The sequence below is a fragment of the Lucilia sericata genome, unplaced genomic scaffold (assembly GCF_015586225.1).
Source record: "Lucilia sericata isolate MDLA Ls3-8-SP2 unplaced genomic scaffold, ASM1558622v1 Contig000610F_arrow, whole genome shotgun sequence".
NCBI classification, from domain to species: Eukaryota; Metazoa; Arthropoda; class Insecta; order Diptera; family Calliphoridae; genus Lucilia; species Lucilia sericata.
Window position 1 is genome coordinate 174,625 of NW_023994617.1, and position 20,490 is coordinate 195,114.

The 20,490-nt window shown below is 29.6% G+C and overlaps 1 long non-coding RNA gene across 1 annotated transcript; it reads left to right on the forward strand.

Moving 5' to 3' along the window:
• The first annotated feature begins 18,896 nt into the window (after positions 1-18,896).
• LOC119606668 lies at positions 18,897-19,130 on the forward strand. The gene is made up of 2 exons (XR_005231669.1): positions 18,897-19,022; positions 19,091-19,130. It is a non-coding gene; the product is annotated as an uncharacterized LOC119606668 (long non-coding RNA).
• The last annotated feature ends 1,360 nt before the right edge of the window (positions 19,131-20,490 follow it).

Sequence of the window (20,490 nt, forward strand, 5' to 3'; positions counted from 1 at the left end):
TACTTGTTGAAGGTCGATATAACGTAACAAACTTTGACAAATTCCCAAATTTTGCAAAAAAGTTTTTATACTAAAAATTTTTTAAATATTCTTTGAGCAGCAAAACTGAAGTATGTGATCGATAGGGAATCGATAGACGAATCGATCCCCATATTGATTTCATTTCTGGGTACTTGCTAAAGGACGATATAACGTAACAAACTTTGACAAATTGGCAATTTAGCAAAAAGTTTTTATACTAAAAATTTTTTAAATATTCTTTGAGCAGCAAAACTAAAATATGCGATCGATAGAGAATCGATAGACGAATCAATACCCATATTGATTTCATTTCTGGGTACTTGCTGAAGGACGATATAACGTAACAAACTTTGATAAACTCCCAAATTTAGCAAAAAAGTTTTTATACTAAAATTTTTTTAAATATTCTTTGAGCAGCAAAACTAAAATATATGATCGATAAGGAATCGATAGACGAATCGATCCCCATATTGATTTCATTTCTGGGTACTTGCTAAAGGACGATATAACGTAACAAACTTTGACAAATTGCCCAATTTAGCAAAAAAGCTTTTATACTTTAATTTTTTTTAAATATTCTTTGAGCAGCAAAACTAAAATATGTGATCGATAGGGAATCGATAGACGAATCGATCCTCATATTGATTTCATTTCTGGGTACTTGCTAAAGGACGATATAACGTAACAAACTTTGACAAATTGGCAAATTTAGCAAAAAGTTGTTATACTAAAAAATTTTTAAATATTCTTTGAACAGCAAAACTAAAATATATGATCGAAAGGGAATCGATAGACGAATCGATCCCCATATTGATTTCATTTCTGGGTACTTGCTAAAGGACGATATAACGTAACAAACTTTGACAAATTGCCAAATTTAGAAAAAAAGCTTTTATACTTTAATTTTTTTTAATATTTTTTGAGCAGCAAAACTGAAATATATGATCGAAAGGGAATCGATAGACGAATCGATCCCCATATTGATTTCATTTCTGGATACTTGCTGAAGGATGATATAACGTAACAAACTTTGACAAATTGCCCAATTTAGCAAAAAAGCTTTTATACTTTAATTTTTTTTAAATATTGTTTGAGCAGCAAAACTGAAATATGTGATCGATAGGGAATCGATAGACGAATCGATCCCCATATTGATTTCATTTCTGGGTACTTGCTGAAGGACGATATAACGTAACAAACTTTGACAAATTGGCAAATTTAGCAAAAGTTTTTATACTAAAAATTTTTTAAATATTCTTTGAGCAGCAAAACTAAAATATGTGATCGAAAGGGAATCGATAGACGAATCGATCCCCATATTGATATTATTTCTGTGTACTTGCTGAAGGACGATATAACGTAACAAACTTTGACAAATTCCCAAATTTAGCAAAAAGTTTTTATACTAAAAATTTTTTAAATATTCTTTGAGCAGCAAAACTAAAATATATGATCGAAAGGGAATCGATAGACGAATCGATCCCCAAATTGATTTCATTTCTGTGTACTTGCTATGGGATGCTGTAACGTAACAAACTTTCAAAAGTTCACATTTTATGAAAAAAGTTTTAGTACATAAAAATTTTTAAATATTCTTTGAGCAGCAAAACTAAAATATGTGATCGATAGGGAATCGATAGACGAATTGAACCCATACTGATTTTTTTCTGAGTACTTGCTATAAGACGGTGGAACGTAACAAACTTTAAAAAGTTCACATTTTATGAAAAAATCTTTAGTACATAAAATTTTAAAATATTCTTTGAGCAGCAAAACTGAAGTATGTGATCGATAGGGAATCGATAGACGAATCGAACCGCATACTGATTTTTTTTCTGAGTACTTGCTATGGGATGCTGTAACGCAACAAACTTTGAAAAATTCACATTTTATGAAAAAAGTTTTTATACTACTTGCCATTAGACTGTGTAACGTAACAAACTTTGACAAATTTAGCAAAGAAGTTTTTATACTAAAAAATTTTAAAATATTCTTTGAGCAGCAAAACTGAAATATGTAATATCGATAGACGAATCGATCCCCATATTGAATTTTTTCTGAGTACTTGCTATAAGATGCTGTACCGTAACAAATTATTAAATTTACCAAAAAAGTTTTTATACTTAAAAATGAAATCAATACGGTGATCGATTCGTCTATCGATTCCCTATCGATCATATATTTCAGTTTTGCTGCTCAAAGAATATTTAAAATAATTTTGGTATAAAAACTTTTTTGATAAATTTAGCAATTTTTCAAAGTTTGTTACGTTATATCGTCCTTTAGCAAGTACCCATAAATGAAATCAATATGGGAATCGATTCGTCTATCGATTCCCTATCGATCACATATTTCAGTTTTGCTGCTCAAAGAATATTTAAAAAAAATTAAGGTATAAAAACTTTTTTGGTAAATTTGGGAATTTGTCAAAGTTTGTTACATTATATCGTCCTTCAGCAAGTACCCAGAAATGAAATCAATATGGAGATCGATTCGTCTATCGATTCCTTTTCGATCATATATTTTAGTTTTGCTGCTTAAAGAATATTTAAAAAATTTTTAGTATAAAAACTTTTTGCTAAATTTGCCAATTTGTCAAAGTTTGTTACGTTATATCGTCCTTTAGCAAGTACCCAGAAATGAAATCAATATGGGGATCGATTCGTCTATCGATTCCCTATCGATCACATACTTCAGTTTTGCTGCTTAAAGAATATTTAAAAAATTTTTAGTATAAAAACTTTTTTGCTAAATTTGGGAATTAGTCAAAGTTTGTTACGTTATATCGTCCCTCAGCAAGTACACAGAAATGAAATCAATATGGGGATCGATTCCCTATCGATCATATATTTTACTTTTGCTGCTCACGGAATATTTAAATTTTTTTGGTATAAATACTTTTTTGCTAAATTTGGCAATTTGTCAAAGTTTGTTACGTTATATCGTCCTTCAGCAAGTACACAGAAATGAAATCAATATGGGAATCGATTCGTCTATCGATTCCCTATCGATCATATATTTTAGTTTTGCTGCTCAAGGAATATTTAAAATAATTTTGGTATAAAAACTTTTTTGATAAATTTGGCAATTTGTCAAAGTTTGTTACGTTATATCGTCCTTCAGCAAGTACACAGAAATAATATCAATATGGGGATCGATTCGTCTATCAATTCCCTATCAATCACATATTTCAGTTTTGCTGCTCAAAGAATATTTAAAAAAACATAAAATAAAGTATAGAAGCTTTTTTTTTATATTTGGCAATTTGTCAAAGTTTGTTACGTTATATCGTCCTTCAGCAAGTACCCAGAAATGAAATCAATATTGGGATCGATTCGTCTATCGATTCCCTATCAATCACATATTTCAGTTTTGCTGCTCAAAGAATATTTAAAAAAAAATTAAAGTATAAAGCTTTTTTTCTAAATTTGGCAATTTGTCAAAGTTTGTTACGTTATATCGTCCTTCAGCAAGTACCCAGAAATGAAATCAATATGGTGATCGATTCGTCTATCGATTCCCTATCAATCACATATTTTAGTTTTGCTGCTCAAAGAAAATTTAAAAAAAATTAAAGTATAAAAACTTTTTTGCTAAATTTGGGAATTTGTCAAAGTTTGTTACGTTATATCGTCCTTCAGCAAGTACCCAGAAATGAAATCAATATGGAGATCGATTCGTCTATCGATTCCCTATCGATCATATATTTCAATTTTGCTGCTCAAAGAATATTTAAAAAAAATTTGGTATAAAAACTTTTTTGCTAAATTTGGCAATTTGTCAAAGTTTGTTACGTTATATCGTCCTTCAGCAAGTACCCAGAAATGAAATCAATATGGGGATCGATTTGTCTATCGATTCCCTATCGATTATATATTTCAGTTTTGCTGCTCAAAGAATATTTGAAAAAATTGTAGTATAAAAACTTTTTTGCTAAATTTGGGAATTTGTCAAAGTTTGTTACGTTATATCGTCCTTGAGCAAGTACCCAGAAATGAAATCAATATGGGGATCGATTCATCTATCGATGCCCTATCGATCACTATTGGCTACTTTGGTGCTCAAACAATATTTTTAATTTTTTAAGTATAAACACTTTTTTGTTAAACTTGTAAATTCTTCAAAGTTTGTTAAATGATAGCATCTCATAGCAAGTACTGCGAAGGAAAATGAATACACAGATCGATTCGTTTTTCGATTCCCTATCGATTACATATTTCAGTTTTGGTGCTCAAAGAAGATTTTAAATTTTATGTCAATATTTCAAAATTTTATAAATAAAGCAATGCTTTTGATATGGTTTGTTTTCTTTTTGTTTACATTTTTTATGTATTTTTTTGCTTTGTTTACATTTTTTATGTACTTTTCCACAGAAAATGTACTTTTTTGCAACTCTGAAGAAAAGTTTGCCAAAATTGAAAAAAGTTTGTTAAAAAGTTTGTTTTCTTCATAGCATACTTTAAGGCATTATTAAAATGTATTGAATTGTAAGAAAATTTTAATATTAACGAAATGTTAATATTAACGAGATTTTAAATTTGAATTAATCTACATTTTTAATTTGATAATTAATACAATTATTTAAAGGTGGAGGGTATTTAAGATTCGGCAAACTTGTCATTTAACAAGTTACACACTGTAGTTTGTAACGCGTCTGCCGCGAAATGTTCAGCAACTTTTGACGCGTCGGCAGCTGATCAGGGTTGTATTTTATTTTGTGTAGAATAAAAATAAATTAAAATAAAATATATATTGCCAACAATGAAAGAAAAATATATCAAAAAAATACAAAAACTTTAAATTTTGATCTTTAAAACAGTAGTACGCCTCAAAAACATTGAAAATAAAAACGAAATGCCGCGTGGTGTGTAACTTGCAGCTTATAAAGCGCGAAAAGTTTGAAAAGCGTGAAACGCGTTGCCGCCTCAACGCGTTTTGTGTACTTTCAGCTTTACTAAATCCAGCTTTAATAAAATTGTTCCCAATCAAAAAACCCGCCAGAGAGCGCAATAAAAATAGAATAGAATCTATCTCAACCACAATGTCGACGATATTTTGCTCTCCATACAAAATGTATGAAAACTCATTGTCGAAAGCGGTTGTGGTTCCAATTGTAATCAAGCTGTAAAATGTTAAATTTATAAAGTTTATTACAAATACAAATTAAACTAATCTTAATTTTGTTATTAAACATTTTAAAGCAGGTCAACTTTTTGTGAAAACAAATGTAAGTGCAAACCTAAGCAATTTTTTATTTAAAAAAATTAAAACAGTGTTAAATTTTTTAGATTGTCAAAGAAAATATTGTACGAAAAGTGGCAACAAGAAAACACAAATACAATTTCAAGACAGAATCAAACAAGTACCGTAAGTTTTACAGTTATTTTGTAAAAAAACTAAAATTTTAATAATTTGTGAAGACAACAAAACGAAACTATAAGTCGTAGTTAAAAAAAATTATTCTCTTTATAATGAAGAGTTTGTTTATTTTAATACGGGATCGATCGTTCGCTTTTATTTGTAAAGAAATTAAGTTTTATATAGACACATGTCTAGAAGTTTTTGGGTCTTTACCCATGTTTAGTCTAGTATTACTTCGCAAACTTTATAACCTTTAATTTTTTGATACCAATTAAAGAACACTTTATTGGATAATAATGAACGTCAATAAATAACTACCTACCTTAAAACATGGAATATAAAGTTAGTCTTAGAATAATTTCCTCTTGCTGAAAAAAAGTTCTTTTGAGGATCGAAAATAAAATCAGTTCGTTTGGTAATGATGCGGAAAGGACCCGAAAAGAACCAAATGAAACGAAGTAGGATATCTCATGGTATGATGCCTTATTAAACAATAGATGAAAACAGTTATGCTTCCATAATGAAGATTTCAACTAGGCAATGACTCCAAGAACTTATCAAATATATTGCTTGGTGTCAAGTGCAGAACTTGATTATTTTTTAATAGCAAGGTCAATTCTTCGACCTAAATTCCATATAAAAACTATGAGTTCAATTCTGTTTCACCATTTTTTATTCGCTTGTCATTGATTTCTTTTTGTACGAATGAGAAAAAATGGAATTTCGGAATACGAGCAAGTTTATGTATCTCCCGCAAACTCAGAATTGTTACAAGAAAACGTGAACATGTGGCTGCTCTAGTATTAGGTCTTCAAATTGATATACAGTGTCTCTCATAAGTATTCGAATTTAGGTATAATATGAAAGAAACCAAATTTAATAACATATTTTGTATGCAAAATTAATAAATTAATTTGATAAATTGTCTAGACAGTCCTTAGCTTTGATATCACTTTAAAAATTCACATTTACTTAAATTAATTTAGCTTTATTTAAAAAAAGTCCATAAAATTACCTCACAAAAGTATACGAATTTTTTCTGTATTTCATATTTGACTATATTATACGAAACACAAGAATTATAATCGAATGGTTTTTTTTACTAAAAATTGTTTTAAGGGATAACTATCAACCGAATGGATATATTTTTGGACCATTTGGTCCACAATTTTGGGGCATTTGTACCATCTTTTCATGCAATATCATTAAAATGGCGATTTTTGGCAATATTTGTATTTTTTTCTCCTTTTTCCCAGAGATAAAACCAAATTTTGTTATTGGGATTTAATATACCCCTTGGGGTATCTAAAAATAATATTTTTTGTTGCAAGAATCTGTATTTAAACGTTCCAAGATATATTATTGGAATCATTCTTCTATCGCTAATTCAATTTATTGGAACTCAAGTCCATTTTTATAATACTAGGGTCAACAATTTTCGGGAAACTTGTCTTCTATATATTGTTTTAGATATCAGCTGTTATACATTTTAAGTTTTCAATATATTGTGGAAGTGTACAACTCCAAAGCATGCCTCGAAGAAACGCCATTCAATATAGTGGAATTATTCTTTTTATAACCAATGGCCTATAGGCTGAATGTCACCATATCATTATGGTCTAAGTCAAAAATATTGATATCTGTTTAGATATTATCTACTATGATCAAAATAAACCCAAAATTTTGGACATACAGTGTTGTTGTAATAGGCAACATAATCGTGAATGTTATGAGTAGTGTTAAGGCATGTTTTGGAGTTGTATACCGCTACGATGTCTTGAAAATTTAAAATATATTAGTACCCAGCAAAAAAAATTTGATGTTGTTAAAGAAGAAGGGATATTTTCATGATTTCTTTAGTACGTATTCTATTTAATGCGTTTTAAATACATGCCTAAATTCTAATAAATTTGTCATCAGTGAAGGCATGAAAAATGCACCCAAATTCACTCATGTAACTCCACTATAGGAATTGTAATATTTTACTATAATTTGGTATTCTCTTAGGAGATTTAACGAAAACGTGCATTTCATACAATAAATATTAAAAATGACATTAATTTTTTATTAGATTTTTGTTTTTGTAGGTACCTACCTACCTAGTAATATTAAGTCCATTTTAACATTAATAAGAGAAGGAAAAAAACGAGACTGCTTAACGGATTTAAAACACAATGGGTATTTTTCCTCTGCATGAATTTAAATCCAATAAAAATCAGTTATGTTTTATCTTATTTTATTTTTATCAATATCACGCAAAAAAATATTTAAATATTGATAACTAAATCGAAATACCATTATTAATGCATTTTTAAATAATATAGTGCACCAATGAAAATTCGCTTGAGAATCATCGAATATTCATTGGTTATAAGAACTCATTTAAATGACGAACTATTTTTCCAAATACGAACACATGCATGCCAATGACACGCTAATGTTAAAATCATGCATGTTTCCCCTAAATATGAACCAGTTCATTATCAGGTCAACCCATGCATTTACTACTTTTTTTGCACGTCTTTTTTTGCTGGGATACTAATATCTACAATAATATAACTAGCCAACTTTGTCGGAAAATATCGATCCTAGTGGTACGAAAAGGGACTTAAGATCCAGATAATTCAATTAGAAACATAAGAACGATACCAAAAATATATCTTGGAATGTTTAAAAACAGATCCCTATAAAAAAATTATTATTTTTAGATACCTCAAGGAATCTATTAAATCCCAATATTAAATTTTGGTTTTATCTCTGGAAAAGGAGAAAAAAAATGACAAATATGGTAAAAAATCGTAATTTTAATGACATTATATGAAAAGATGGTACAAATGCCCCAAAATTGTGGGCCAAATGGGCCAAAAATATATCCTTTCGGTTGATAGTAACCCCTTAAAACAATTTTAAGCAAAAAGACCATTCGAATCTAATTTTTGTGTTTCGTAAAATATGGTCAAATATAAAATACAGGAAAAATTCGAATACTTTTGGACTTTTTTTAAAAAAAGTTAAATTTATTTAAATAAATGTAATTTATCCAAATTTTAAGGAGTGTGATATTAAACCTTAGAACTCTCTAGACAATGTATCAAATTTAATTATTAATTTTACACACAATAAATATTATTAAATTATGTTTCTTTTAAAAGGACACTTAAATTCGAATACTTATGCGAGACACTGTATGTATATTAATAAAACTTCTCATAACCTCAAATATGTATAATGATAGCAAGATCACGTTTTGTAATCACAATTTGAGGTTATGGTCATGTATGTATTTGCTATAAAGACTTGAGACAGAAAAATTTGTATATGCTTTCTGCATATTCTATCTTGTGTTCGATACACTTCAGTGGATAAAGTTCCTGCCCGATATTGTCCATTTTCAATTCGAAACAAACCTTATCAATAGAGATTATTTGTGGAAAATGTCAGCCCTTTAAACTTCACCCATTGAGACCTTATCGTGTTTTTATCGTGTAGTTATTGCTAGTCGGCAACACTTGGTGCATGGTTAAAGAAACTTTTTTGGCTACATCTATAACGATCGGCCGGTCAGTGGTTAATTATGCTGCTCCTTTGTGGTCAATGCTGTCCTAAGGACTGTAACGGACTGTTCGCAAATTACCTCAGAACATCGCCTACATGAGAAAACGAAGGTTTTCCGAGTCAAGAAACACAATGTCCTGTTGACTAAACAATTTCTCCTAGGGTGTCACCAGAGGAGTCATCCAACTATAACATCACACAGTTGGAAGCCGGTCAGTGGTTAATTATGCTGCTCGATTCTAGTCAATGCTGTCCTAAGAACTGTAACTGACTGGACTGTTCGCAAATTACCTCAGAACTTCGCCTACATGAGAAAACGAAGGTTTTCCAAGTCAAGAAACATAACATCCTGTTGACTAAACAATTCCTCCTAGGATATCACCTGAGGAGTTATATAAACTTTAACATCACACAGCTGGCTGCTCCTCCGGAGCATGTTAGGAAGGTCTTTCGTGTATACGAGGAAAACATAAGTAGTTATGTGCAAGATCGATTTTCGTATACGTCAGCTTTGAACGACATTCATAGAGACGCCATCAATACCGTGGTCGCAGGACACCGTATGAATGTCGTACATGGAGGTCCTCTACCGTCTATAGCAGACCAGAGTAGTTCTGGCACTACTTAGATCGGGATGTGGCAACAGGCTTAATACCTACTGGTCCCGCATAGACCGTGCCGCACCTAATGAATGCCCAGCATGTGGACTGGGTCGCCACGATACTCACCTAATATTCAACTGTTCAGACAACCCCCTCATTGAATTGTTATATAGTTTTAGCTGTTATAACAACAACAACAACGGTCGGACATGTCTTAACAAATTTCATCCCAAAATCAGTTTTCCACTAAAAGATATTAAAAAAAGTAATTTTACGCTAAAAACTGTCCAAAATTTGATTTTTTTTACTGAAAATCTTCACTTAAAATTTAAATTTTTCACAATAATTAAAATTTTCACTAAAAATTAAAATTTTCACTATAAATTTAAATTTTTTACTAAAATTAAATTTAACATTTCACCTAGCGTTTAAAATATTTCCATAAAAAATTTGTCAAAATACAAAAACAATTTATATAAAAATAATACTAAATAACTCCCTTAATTTTCATCAAAAAATTAAATTTCCACTAAAAATCCATATTTTTACTAAAAATTTTAATTTTTCACTAAAAATCAATTTTCACTAAAAATTCAAATTTTTCACAAATTTTTAACACAAATTTATTAATCCAATGTTTCTTATATTAGAATTACTATAAAAATACATATTAATTCATGAGGAAATTTATAAACATAATTTTAACTTCAAATTAACAACTCTATACCACCACTATAGTTAATACAATTAATAATTTTAAAATAATCTTCCGCACTGAAGACTTATCACCACGCTAGACTTAGTATTGAAATAAAATCGAGTTATAACTGGCGCGGGAACCATTTACTCCGAAAATATAAAAAAATGACATTTAAAATTGTAAAAGATTACATAGCAAATACGTAGTTTACACAATCAAAAAATAATATTTTTAGCAATTTTTGCCAGTGGCGGCAACACTATTCATTCACAATAGTCACACACTATTTACTAAAATCCCATTATCCTATAGATACAAGTTTCATCATTGGAACCGGTTTTAAGCAATCATTCGTTATTTTATTAAAAACGGTTAAAAAAATAATTTTTTCACGATTCAGTTTAAAAATTTTCAGTTATAATTCAAAATACAAAACAAATTGGATGATATCCTTAAAAAACTGTTTCGTTTTGTTGCTTTTCTAAATAAAAGAAAAAATAACAGCATTCTATTACAGGCTCTCAAAATAAACAAATTTTTAAAGAACTTAAATGCCTAGGATACCTACAACCGACTTCGAAGAAGAGGTGGTAAATTTACAACCACATCATGACTTCATATACGGAGTCCTCTCCGAACCTCAACACAGTAGTTATCCAAGACCCAAAAACCATACAGAATATGCTGCCAACAAAAAGGTGGAAAGTAAAGAACACAAAAAACCCACCACGAAAATAAATGGAAAGTTGCATGCAATACAACAATTACAACGTATGGCTAGCACCAAACCGGTGGGTGAACAACCCACTATTGAAGATTGGGAAAATAATAAGAAATTGAACAGGAAACAATTGGTATGATGCGTTACTATGGCATGGGTGTAAGTGTTGAACAACCTCTAAATCAAAAAGTAACTATGGCAACATCTCCAGTGGAAAATAAAATCAAACTAGTGCAGAATGGTCGTAGAAAAGTGGCTTTGTTATACCTCATCGGGTTTTGATAGCTGCAATAATAGTATTTCCAGCGAATTTAAAAATGATCACAATGATTCTTTAGCTTCTGTAGCGGAAACTAGCTGTAATACATCTTTTGTTAGCACTACATCATCTTTAAATTCATTTAGTACTGCCCGAGATAATAGTGATTCTTTTTCCACTACTTCGGCTAACAAAACATCAAATTCGCTTCAACTTAAAGATCAACGTTTACAGCAGTATCATACATTACTAGAGGACACGGCTTTGTTATCCTTGAATAGTTCTAATATCAGTGAGAAACCATGCACTGATTCTTTTGAAACTGCCGAAGATATACCACGTTGGAAACCAATTTCAGATAATGAGGAAAATATCTTTGATAAGGCGGAAAATTGGCCGATTTTAAATAATAATAAATATAACAGTCCTGATCCGTGCTATAGTAAAGATAATTCATTAAATATAACTCAAAGCGATTTAGCGGATGATGTTTCTAGTGTCACCACCAACACCAGCAGCAATAGTAGTAATCAAGCTAAAAGAATCAACTTTTTAGATCGTTTTATTAAATCGGAAAATTCGGATGATTTAAATACCACTAGATCCCTCAACCTATGCAGCTATAAATAAAACTTCGAAACCTTCAAAACAATCATTACCAAAGCATAAGGACAAAATATACAACTCTTCCAATGAGATAATAGATTTTCAACCGTTCTATACAACACGATGAATGTATGCTCTTAAACCTCATGTTAAATAGTTATCTTTTTTATACCCTTCACCTTCGTGAGAAGGGTATATATAAGTTTGTCATTCCGTTTGTAATTTCTATAATATAATTTTCCGACCCTATAAAGTATATATATTCTGGGTCCTTATAGATAGCGGAGTCGATTAAGCCATGTCCGTCTGTCTGTCTGTCTGTTGAAATCAGTTTTTAGAGGACCCCAGATATCGGCGAGATCCGAAATTTCAATAATTCTGTTAGACATGCTTTCGAGAAGATCGCTATTTAAAATCAGCAAAATCGGGTCCATAAATGACGGAGATATAAGCAAAAATCCGAGACAACCTCTGAAAATTTCATTAAAAAAGACAATTTTTTCATGCTTTGATTAATAAGCAACAACAACAACACTGCTTATTCATTGAGTATTTCGTTTCACATGTTTGGATGGCTGTGTGTTTCATTGGCATGTGTATATTGTTTTTGTTTCTTGGTGTATTCAGTTTTGTATGTTTGGATGGCTGTGTGTTTCATTGCCTTGTGTATATTGTTTTTGTTTGTTGGTGTACAGTTTCGTTTGTTGGTTTTACTGCCTTGTGTATTTTGTTTTTTGAGTGTTTATTTCGTTTATCGTTGTTGTTGTTCATTTTGTTTTGCTTGCTATAATAATGATATAATCGAGAAAATTAAATAGGTACATAAATTTAAATTTTATAAAATTTATATTTTTTAAATACACTATGGTGAAGGGTATATAAGATTCGGCACAGCCGAATATAGCACTCTTACTTGTTTTTTTTAACATTTTACACCAAATACTGCCAAATGGTTAGAGAGTGGATAATTTAAGTAAGAATTTTTTTAAACAAAACTTCATTGCATTACGTTTTTAAGTTTGTTCATTTCATTAATATTGTTAAACACTGAACACTTTTTTAAAATTAGTTTTAAGTTTTGAAAATACAAGTTTTTTAACTAGTTTGAGAGTATATGGTTTTTAATACCACTCATTATCACTTCATGAAATCTATATTGCTCTATGAAAAACCTTTTTTACTCGTTTTTACTTGTAGAAGTTCTCTACTTTAGTTATTTTGTAACTCGTTTTGAAATCAAATTCTTTCGATACTGTATGCTTTATACATTGACTTTCGAAAATGTTTTCTTTCTTTAGTTTCGAACTAAACAATAAAACCCCTCCCCCCTGTTTGCTATTTATCATTAGATCACATGTTCGAGATATTATCATGTCATTTTTGAACAAAAGAATTATGTTTTAAAGAATTATCACTTCTTCGAAAGCATTCCCTGACCTTTAATTCCGAGAATTATTTTTTAAAGCTTTCCTTGTAGTAAAATTAATTCCCTGATAAATAAATTCTTAAAGAATGTTGAATTCCTTCTGAATTATAAAAGTTTTCAATAATTCTTATTGATTTTTAAATTCCTACTAAATCACAGACTAAAAATTATGAATTGTTTTCATTAATAATAGTTGTGTTTTGTTGCTATCAATGAGTGTTAACGCTTAAAGTTAGCAACAAAACGAACATTACCTGACTTGGCATCACTCCACAGAAGAAATCTGCTAAATCTTGAATTATTTACATTTTCTTAAAAAAGGTTTTTTTATTTGATATTTTTTTTATTTAAATTTTATTTTAAAATATTTTTTTATTGTTTGACATAAACACATTAATATTTGTATTTTTATTTTGAATTGGTAGCACTTTTATCGACGTTAAAATTAACTTGTATAATTTTACACGTTAACTCCTAACGTTTATAAATTTTAAATTTATATGAAATTGCCTTTGAACGTTAGCAACAAAACACAACTAATAATATTTATGAATAATTTCCTAAATATGTAGTATGAATTTTTTCATATTAATTTTTTTCTAACAAATATGAACATTTGGAAAAAATAGGTGAACTTTCAATAATGGACGTTGCATCTCCTATATGAATTAAACACTCAAGTTCGTATATATGGGAAACTACAGCAGGTAGGTCTCCTCAACATTGTGCATGTACTTTTAGTATCAAAATGAACATGTTGGTAAAGGGTTTTTATTTATGTATATTGTTTTGAGGGTAGCGAAGCACACTGGGTTTAGCTAGTATATGTATATTTATATAATTACGGGCTCTCACTACAATATTTGGAATACAATTTCTTTTACTTAAATATGTACCAAAAAAAAAAAATGGAAAAATCGGAAAACTTATTTATATTCATACTTAATTAATTTAGTCACTCGAAATAAGATAATGGCATTTTATAACAAGGCCAATATAAGACCAAATTTTAAAAATAGTTTAATACTTTTTGAAACATGTTTTTTGAGAAATTAAAAGCAGATTTTAGACATTTTTCATTTCTATCTATGATCTAAAAATTTAAGCACTGTATATTTAAAAATTTTTAATATTAGACCTTGAACATAAAATTAAACATACAGCCCTGAGTGAATGACAATTTATAATATGAGACTTTTGGTTACTTTTTCGATCTTTTACTGGTATTAATTAAACGTTTAATGAGAATATACAACATGGAACGATAAAGTGTTCTTCAAAAGGTACTTTTTGAATTTTCTATAATATTGAACCTAGAAACATGAAATTGAACATGAAGGGTCCACAGTGTGTGAGTATCTAAATGCGATCTTTTAGTACTTTTTCGTTCTTCAACGAATACCTTTTATGTTTTCTATAATATAAGAGGACTTTTTGGGTACTTTGTAGTTTTTCAAAGGGTGTTTTTTTAGCTTTTCAATAATATTGGTCAGAAACATAAAATTAAACACGCAGGGTTCTGTTCATGGAAATCTGTATGAATGTTCTTCAGCTGGTACTTTTTGAGTTTTCTATAATATTGAAATATAAATTAAAAAATAAGTGTTTTTTGGTTCCTTTTTGTTTCGTTTTCGTAGAAACATAAAATATGGAGTGAATGGAAATCTATAGGAAGGGACTTTTGGTACTTTTTCGCTCTACTTTCTGATTTTTCTATATAATTGGACTTAGAGGCATAAAATTAAACACGCAGAGTTCCAGTTGAATGGAAATCTGCACAAAGAGAATATTTTTACTTTTCCTTCCTCAGCCGGTAATTTTGGAGATTTTTAAAGTAATTATTCCCAAAAATATTAAATAAACATTAAAGGTCCTTTTTGGATTATCGATAATATTGGTCTTAGAAACATCAAATTTAGCATGCAGGGTTCTGAATGAAAGGAAATGTGTATGAAAGGTACTTTGGTACTTTTTATTGTTTAACTGGTACTTTCTGAATTTTCTATAATAATTTTTTTTGAAATTTCTACAATATAATAAACGGTCCTTCGTGAATTAAAACCTATATGAAAGTACTTTTTTCTCAATGGTACTCTTTAAATTTTCTTTTACATTAAATCTAGAAAAAAAAACGAAAGATCTATAAGTAAAAATCCATAAGGAACTCAATGGTACATTTTGAATTTTCTATAAAAATAATTATATGTAACGCAGTGATTAAAGTATTTTTTTGTTAAAAAACATTTTGGATCTTAAATTTAAATATTATTTATTGTTATGCTGTTAAGTAGAGCTTAAATAAACAATTGTTTAGACCAAAAATTTATTAAAAAAATTTACCTTTTTTAGTCAATATTATCCATGAGAGCGAAATTTTGTATTTGTCAAAATACGTCCACAATTTAATTACAAAAGTTTTTAATAAAATTTAAAATTCAACATTAAAGGTCCTTTTTGGATTATCGATAATATTGGTCTTAGAAACATCAAATTTAGCATGCAGGGTTCTGAATGAAAGGAAATGTGTATGAAGGTACTTTGGTACTTTTTATACCCTTCACCTTCGTGAGAAGGTTATATATAAGTTTGTTATTCCGTTTGTAATTTCCAAAATATAATTTTCCGACCCTATAAAGTATATATATTCTGAATCCTGTCTGTCTGTTGAAATCAGTTTTCTGAAGACCCCAGATATCTTCGGGATCCAAATCTTCAATAATTCTATCAGACATGCTTTCGAGAAGTTTCCTATTTAAAATCAGCAAAATCCGTCCATAAACATCGGAGATATAAGCAAAAATCTGAGACAACCTCTGAAAATTTCATAAAAAATAAGCAACAACAACGCTGCTTATTCATTGCGTTGTGTATTTGGTTTTTTCCATTATTTCGTTTCGTATGTTTGGATGGCTGTTTGTTTCATTGCCATGTGTATGTTGTTTTTGTTTCTTGGTGTATTCAGTTTTGTAGGTTTGGATGGCTATGTGTTTCATTGTCTTGTGTATATTGTTTTTGTTTCTTGGTGTTGGTTTCGTTTGTTTGGATGTCTGTTGGTTTCATAAGATTGTGTATATTGTTTTTGTTTCTTGGTGTTGGTTTCGTTTGTTTGGATGTCTGTTGGTTTCATAAGATTCGGCACAGCCGAATATAACACTTTTACTTGTTTTTTGTGTGTTTATTTCGTTTAGCGTTGTTGTTGTTCATTATGTTTTGCTATTGCTATAATAATGATATAGTCTGGAAAATTAATTTTTAAATACACTATGGTGAAGGATATATAAGATTCGGCACAGCCGAATATAGCACAGCCGAATATAGCACAGCCGAATATAGCACTCTTACTTGTTATTCTTTAACTGGTACTTTCTGAGTTTTCTATAATATCTCTTTTTGAGATTTCTACAACATAATAAACGGTCCTACGTGAATTAAAACCTATATGAAAGTACTTTTTTCTCAATGGTACTCTTTAAATTTTCTTTTACAATAAGTCTAGAAACAAAAAACGAAAGATCTATAAGTAAAAATCCATAAGGAAGTCAATGGTACATTTTTAATTTTCGATAAAAATAATTATATGTAATGCAGTGATTAAAGTATTTAAAACATTTTGGATCTTAAATTTGTTTGTTTAGACCAAAAATTTATTAAAAAATTTACCTTTTTTAGTCAATATTATCCATGAGAGCGAAATTTTGTAGGTGTCAAAATACGTCCACAATTTAATTACAAAAGTTTTTAATAAAATTTTCCAAAAAAGGTTCCCGAGGCAAGGTATATTTATTTGGCTCCGTACTCAAAAAAGGTGGTCTCAGTAATAAAAAAGTAGCAAATATTTTTACACAAAAAATTTCAATTTCAATATACATATTTTGTTCAATAATACAGTCAAATATAGAAATCTTTCACTATACAAAAATAACAATTTAGTTAGTTATATGATAGAAACAATATAATTTGTTTTTATACATATATCGTCACATAAAACGCATAAATCGCTATTTAACATTTTTTAAATTCTACAGAAGAAGCAAAAAACTATTTAAAATGGAAAGTTTAGTTTCAACGGTAAATCTCTCAGTTATTTTGACAATTTACAATTTGTATTTACAAGTGATTAGTTACGTCTTTTAGGCTTTATATAAAACTGCTTTTGAAGATAGGGCCCTTTGTTTTCGTCAATAAAATCGCTAATTTTGACCAGCGGAGTCTAAATTTTTTTTGAACATTTGGTTTGATGCAATACATCAGAAAATAAAACTGTCGATTTTGAATTTTTTTTTTTGTTAGGGCCGTTTTAGTTTTAGGTATGTATTTTTTACGGAGGCAAAGCCACAAAGTTGCACGTAGCTCTGTCCTGTTAATCCAAAATCTCGGATGTTGATGAAAATTAATTTATTTAAATTAGAGTTAAATGGTGATATGAAGTGATAACAATAAGTTTAATCAATTGTATGATATTTTGAGAATAAAAAATTTGCTAAAAACCTACATATGTATGTGAAAATTATTTACATATGTATATCCCATATTAATTAAAAAATCGTTTAATGTGTTGTTTTCAAAATTTAATTAATGCCAAAAATTTATCGCTAACGAAGTAGCGGGCAGCAAGCTAGTTCCTTATAAATTTGTTGTATGCAGAAATATACATACATACATATGAATGCGATTTCAATTTCGATAAAAATAAGTTTATGAATTTTTAACTTTTTGACATTTTTTTAAACTGATTCTAAGAAGTTGTTTCGGAACTAGTATACTTTTCATGGAACTAGTGTATAATGCCTTTAGGAAGGCCTCTTTACTGCCACTTTTTCCCGCTGCGAACTGCTGGCTGCCATGTTACCGCCAACTGCTATTGAAAATAAATTAACTTTTGTCATCTCGTATTCATTTAATCCGGATTATCTACATGGCGTTGCTCTTGCGGAATGGGCTAAAGGACTGTTAAAGTTGCATTTTTTGCTTTAAATGTGACATATGTAGATCTTCTTGATATTCTGTAAGTAATAATCATATGTATTTTCAAAAACCTTTTATTTGGGAAAATATACTAGAGATCAGGATGCACTAAGTTATTACATCATGCTAGAGATGTTTAGTTTTATTTTAAATGATTGTGTTAAATGTAAACATTAGAGGATAAATACTTGTTGACTTCCAAAATATTCCTTCTTATTTACCTACCTTTGGGGGTATAGTGATGGCTTTTTGTTATTGTTTTGAAAACGACAGCTAAAGCTGAAAAAACAAACTGGACAAATTATTCTGCCATGGAACTAATCCATAATAGAAAAAAGTTGACGCCCATCGGTAGTGACTAGTCGAAATTCGTAATCTACCAAGCAAAGGGCATCATTATTCTGCCATGGAATAATCCATAATAGAAAAAAGTAGACGTCCATCAGAAGTGGCTAGTCGAAATTCGTATTCTCTCAAGCATAGGGCATCTTTAAGCACTGAAAATACTGTGGAATTTATAAAATTAAATTACTTAAATGCCGAAAACAAAGTATTCCTCATAACAATTGTAATCTGTCGCAGAAAAAGAGATGAACTCTCTGCAAATTATTTGCATGTTTTGCCATTGGCAGTACAAAATGTTTAAGTAACAACACGATCAAGAGCAGCAGTTGCCAAAATAAATTTTAGTTTAGACAAAGGGGGTGCTGATGCCACTACAGATTCGAATTGTCTCAACTATCTACTTGTTAAAGGTAGCCTGGATCCACAACAGAGATGAAAATCAAACTGAGATTGTCCGAAAGGTAATTAAATTTATTATTTATTGCTACATATTCTTCAAATCATGCTAATTTCTAATTTAATTTTAAAGATGTCGTTCCTTGCTTCCTTGGACGAAGATCTACTGGCTATGGCACATCATGAACGATATATTTCTTCTGCTAAGGATGTAGTGCGTAACCAAAACGATGTTTATCATACTCCAACGAAAAAAAAAATAAGGAATCATCTGAAAGTACTCCCTCGAATCGCTGGAAAAGTATATTAAAAACAGAAAGGTGAAAAATGAGTATGTAAGAGATGTGTTGAATACTTATAAAGTTATATAAAACAGCCGAAGATACTCCGAAAAGAAGCATTCAGTTATCAAGTATTGTGGAGAAAAAATGTTCATATATGTATATAGACAATTGGCAAAACATTGTCTTGGGAACATGCACATACATTGTTGGAAAAGCGTTTCGCATAGGAAAGTAACTACAGCGTTATTAGTGGATGAATAAGATATTTTACCAATAGAAGACAAGATTTTTATATAGTTGATTGGCTTACAAAATATGCAGCTCGTTTGATTCCAGTAACTATTTACAATACCATGGATTTTGCCTGACCGTTTGCTAATGGGTAAAGTCACCGCTCCTTTGGGGTTTTTGAGTGACTCAGAAGCTTTTAAAAATAGTGCAGTACAATTAGTGGTAAGGTAAGTCTAAAATATATATTGACATTAAAAGTGTACACAAAATAATTTTTCGTAGTTTTACAAATTAACATAATTTCACAGGCCAATGGAATGAAGGTTTGCAAAAAATGTTAGTACCAATTCGACTGACTTTAATGTATTTTTAGCTGCTAAAACCGAATCTGATATCTGTTTTTTTCTATCACCCACCATTTTCTCGCAAAATGCCATTGAATATTTTGTTCATATATTAGGGACATTTTATTATTTATTTAATTATAAAAATATGTTTATGTTTAAGGGTTATTTCGATGTCATAATAAATAAGAGCCTCCATTAAATATTTTTCCTAAGTTTCATTTTAATCGGTTGAAAAGAAAATAACATTTCACTATGGTTTCAAGAAAATTTCCCAAAATTGCATGCTTGAGTTTGACCTTCACAGTTTATGAGTTAACATTATTCCATTTTACTAAAACTACAGATGTATATTTCCTGTTATCTTGAATTGTATATTCCGAAAAAGTTTAGATTAAATGGATAACAGTAAATAATAAAGCCTGTTTTTCAAAAATGTTAACAAGAAATTTTGTGCGAAATATTTGGAATTCAAATCGGAAGTACCGCTAATATATAAGAGATCTAGACCCAATTTCTATACGATTTTATTACCTTCTTTATTGTCCACAAGTCACATAGAGATTTTCTCAAAATTTTAAAATTTGCTTTACAAAATGTTTAAAAGTTTAAAATTGGAGTTTTAAAAACTGCCGTCTCAAGAGTTTCCTTATGACTATACCCAAAAATACGGT